The following is a 5352-nucleotide window of genomic DNA, read 5'->3' as shown; positions in this document are numbered from 1 at the left end:
AATGCAACCTAAAGCAAACACTGTACTTAAAGACAAAATGTTGAAAGCTTTCCTTATGAGATGAACAATGAGACAGCAATAGCTACTATTTGTATTTCTAGTCAACATTTTACTGGAAGTCCTGGCAGGAAAAAATAAAATAAAATATATGAAAATTGGATAGAGAAAATAAACTAATAATTTGTTTTGGACTTTCTACATACATAATCCTATTATTTGAAAATCATGGCATGTTTGTTTTTCCTTTTCAAACTTTATACATTTTATTTCTCTTCTAGTGACAATGCTGCATAGAAATGTTGGATGATGGAAATCTTTGAAATAATATTGACTATAGGGAAAGGAAAAGGCTTTATTATTTCAACATTGTGTTTTAAATGTGTATCTCTGTTTATTTTGAAATTGTTGCCTTTACTACTTTTACTGGTTCAATTTTGTGTAAAATATATTTGTCCCACAAACATTTGATTGAATTTGTCTATGAAACTGCTGAAACTAGTTATAGGAATACTTTTAACTCATAATTTTTCTTTAATGACTATATGGCATCTCATGTTTTTATTATCTCCCTGAGTCATTTTCAGGAGGTTTTATTTTTCAAAGTACTTATTATTTTTTTTGAAAAGTTCAAATTTATTGGCATAAATTTCTTCATAATATTTTTTATTTTTTTTATTAGCTGTATGGTTATATCTCCTTTTTCATTTATATTATTGTTTATCTTTGCTTTCTCTTTGACTTCAATGAGTTTTAAGAAATACACAGTCATGTTATCATGCATTTTAGAGAACCAACTTTTGGCTTTGTTGACTTCTTTTGCTCTCAGTTTCATTAATTACAGATCTCATCTTTGATAGTGTCTTCTTTTGACTGACTTGACTTTATTGTATTGTTCCTTTAATTAATACCTTATTTTGGACTCAGCTGAACATTTTATACAGTTTCTTGTATCTCAAAGGAAAGTTACATATTTCCTTCTAAATACATTGCTTCTTAGATATTTAGATAGATAATGCTTTAACTTTATTCATGCTTTTTTTTTAAACATCTTTATTGGAGTGTAACTGCTTTACAATGTTTTGTTAGTTTCTGCTGTATAACAAAGTGAATCATTTATAGGTATACATATATCCCCATATCCCTTCCCTTTTGCATCTCCCTCCCACCTTCCCTATCCCACCCCTCTGGTGGTCACAAAGCACTGAGATGATCTCCCTGTGCTATGCAGCTGCTTCCCACTAGCTATCTATTTTACATTTGGTAATGTATATATGTCAATGTTACTCTCCCACTAGCCACAGCAATCAGAGAAGAAAAAGAAATAAAAGGAATCCAAATTGGAAAAGAAGTAAAGCTGTGAATGTTTGCAGATGACATGATACTATACATAGAGAACCCTAAAGATGCTACCAGAAAACTACTAGAGCTAATCAATGAATTTGGTAAAGTAGCAGGAAACAAAACTAATGCACAGAAATCTCTTGCATTCCTATACACCAATGATGAGATATCTGAAAGAGAAATTAAGGAAACACTCCCATTTGCCACTGCAACAAAGAATAAAATACCTAGGAATAAACCTACCTAAGGAGACAAAAGACCTGTATGCAGAAACTATAAGACACTGATGAAAGAAATTATAGACGATACAAACAGATGGAGAGATATACCATGTTTTTGGATTGGAAGAATCAACGTTGTGAAAATGACTATACTACCCAAAGCAATCTACAGATTCAATGCAATCCCTATCAAACTACCAGTGGCATTTTTCACAGAACTAGAACAAAAAATTTCACAATTGGTATGGAAACACAAAAGACCCCGAATAGCCAAAGCAATCTTGAGAAAGAAAAACAGAGCTGGAGGAATCAGGCTCCCTGACTTCAGACTATACTACAAAGCTACAGTAATCAAGACAGTATGTTACTGGCACAAAAACAGAAATATAGATCAATGGAACAGGATAGAAAGCCCAGAGATAAACTCACCCACATATGGTCACCTTATCTTTGATAAAGGAGGCAAGCATATTCCAATGGAGAAAAGACAACCTCTTCAATAAGTGGTGATGGGAAAACTGGACAGGTTCATGTAAAAGAATGAAATTAGAACACTTCCTAACACCATACACAAAAATAGACTCAAAGTGGATTAAAGACCTAAATGTAAGGCCAGACACTATCAAACTCTTAGAGGAAAGCATAGGCAGAACACTCTATGACAAATCACAGCAAGATCCTCTTTGACCCACCTCCTAGAGCAATGGAAATAAAAACAAAAATAAACAAATAGGACCTAATGAAACTTAAAAGCTTTTGCACAACAAAGGAATCCATAAACAAGATGAAAAGACAACCCTCAGAATGGGAGAAAATATTTGCAAATGAAGCAACTGACAAGGGATTAATCTCCAAAATATACAAGCAGCTCATGCAGCTCAATATCAAACAAACAAACAACCCAATCCAAAAATGGGCAGAAGACCTAAATAGACATTTCTCCAAAGAAGACATACAGATTGCCAATAAACACATGAGAGGATGCTCAACATCCCTAATCATTAGAGAAATGCAAATCAAAACTACATTGAGGTATCACCTCACACTGGTCAGAATGGCCATCATCAAAAAATCTACAAACAATAAATGGTGGAGAGGGTGTAGGGAAAAGGGAACCCTCTTACACTGTTGTTGGGAATGTAAATTGATACAGCCACTATGGAGAACAGTATGGACGTTCCTTAAAAACTAAAAATAGAACTACCATATGACCCAGCAATCCCACTACTGGACATATACCCTGAGAAAACCAGAATTCAAAAAGAGACATGTATCACAATGTTCATTGCAGCTCTATTTACAATAACCAGGACATGAAAGCAACCTAAGGGTCCACTGACAGATGAATGTATAAAGAAGATGTGGCACATATATACAATGGAATATTACTCAGGCATAAAAAGAAACGAAATTAAGTTATTTGTAATGAGGTGGATGCACCTAGAGTCTGTCATACAGGGTAAGCTGGGATGAAGTGAGACAGTCATATTTTTTTGAGAGAGAGGGCTGTAGATTAAATGAGGTGTTGACAGTTTACACATCCAGATCTTGGCGTCATTGTGGCCTCTTACAAGATCAGGAAGGAATGTTTTCTTTTAAGGAGTTGTCTTGTTGGTGCTAAGAGAATGTTGCTCTTATGGTTGAGCAGGTATTTCTGCCAGTGGGGGAGGTCTAGTCAATGCATAATGCTGATACACAATGCATGGTAGAGGGGAGAGAGGAGGCCAAAGGGCAGAGAAAATTTTTTGTTTAAATTTTTCTTGTCTTGCCATAAAATGTAAATTTTATTTCACAAGAGTATAAGTTTCAATTAAAAAAGAAAACAAAAGAAAAGAAAAAGAGGCATAGATGATATGCTTGAGAAGCAACAACCAATACATGTAGAAAATCTAGTGTATGACTCAAGGGCACTGAATGATACCAAAGCCACTTGTTGCAAAGAACCTGCTTTCTGAATGGCTGCATGGAATGGTGCTCTCCTAATTGGAAGTGGTTGGACACCTAGGAGAGCAAGAAGGGAGATGTCATTGTGTTGAACACTGAGCTATTGAGATTGTAATGGAGGGAATCTACCCAGACTAATACAACATGTTGCACATATTTTCTCCCTGTTTCTTTTTTAACTTTATGATATCCTAATAAAATGTTATTTTTATTTTGTTAAATCTGTGACTTTTTTCTTTAGGTCTTATAGTTTTGTCTTACTAAGTACGGTTTCCTCAACCCTCACCTCCAGGGATTGGTAGGGACTTGACACCTTAAAATTCCTCAGTGATATAATTCTTGGGCAAACGTTAGAGAAACAAACAGACTAAAGTATTTTCAGTACAGTGCTGATTTAATCAGGCTGATAAATGGCCCAGGGCCCACTTTTACTTTCTAGATCTCAGATTCCAAGCCTTGGGTTTTGGGGTTTGTATTTCCTCAAATGTGGATTCCTAATATTGAAATTCAGGTATTACACGGATATTAATTTTGAGCTACACCACATGGTTCCTGACTTAGAAACTTAAAAACAACAACAAAAAGACATGTGACATTTGCTAAGTCTCCTCTTCTGAACTTCAGTTTCCTTATGTGCAAAATGAATGATTCAATGCTTCTTAAGTCCCCTTTTGCTCTGTGTGGTGTGGTTTTATGTTTGAATGCATGAGTGAATCTATGACTGCTGTACTCACTTTGAAATATGCATTTAGTTCCAGACTTTATTAAATATAGTTCTTCTAGTTTCTTCAGATTCAGGTGCAGTTTCTACTGTTATGAAAACAAATGCTTTGTACATTGAGATAGTTTTTAAAAAACTATTTCCATTGTTCAAAGGCTTCTTAGAGTTATTTTCCAGTATGTTTTAGGATGAAAATTTCTTTTTAGTGTCTGAGGATTACTGATTTTTCATTAGCAACATTGGAGATCTTTAGAATTATAACATTGGAAATCCAGATTTAATTTGAAATAGATAATGTATTTATAAAGTTCACTGGACTTATCAAATCTGAAAAATATTTTGGAAAAAATAATCTAGAATTAAAAAAATGTTTAAATATCTCCTTAGAGGGAAGTCAGTCAAAGATACACCTTGGCAGAAAATTAAGACATTCCATGATGTAGTGGAAACTCAGCATTGCCTAATGATTAAGCGCATAAACCCAGGAGCCAGGATATCAGGATTTGAATTCTAGCCAAATACACTTACCAGCTATGTAAATTTGGACAAGTTACTTAATCTTTCTGTGCTTCAATCCCTCATCTGCACAATGGGGACACTAATACTTTCTCCCATATGGTCCTTATAAGGATTGCTGTACTATATAGTGTTATATAATAATAGAGCATGTGTTATATAATATATTAAAATATAATATACATTGCATAATATTATATATATAATTAGTATATTACAGTATTTTAAAGTACTCAGTGCCTGGCTTATGGTAAGATAATCACTATGTATCATAATTCATTAAGCTGGAGACATTATTCTTTGTAAGTTAAGCAACTCTTTAATGTACAGTTAAGAAATTTAAAAATACTGCACATTAACCGTGACATGCCATTGATTATGAGACACACCCTGACTTTTAATATTACAAAGTGTACATTTCAGACTAAAATAAATTTGTTAATATTTGTTAAATAAATGTATAAACTTTGTTTTCTCTGGAGGAAACAAGTATAATAATATTTATAATTCATAAAACAACATATTTATCAAAAATATTTCAGTGAACAGAATGCATATTCATTCATTTATAGGTTCATTCATTAAGTCAGTCAATGATTATTGAATAAC

This window comes from Aethalodelphis obliquidens, unplaced genomic scaffold, assembly GCF_003676395.1.
Source record: "Aethalodelphis obliquidens isolate GAN/ISIS:26980383/991018 unplaced genomic scaffold, ASM367639v1 scaffold14, whole genome shotgun sequence".
Lineage (NCBI taxonomy): Eukaryota > Metazoa > Chordata > Mammalia > Artiodactyla > Delphinidae > Aethalodelphis > Aethalodelphis obliquidens.
Note: the sequence above shows the minus strand (reverse complement) of the source record.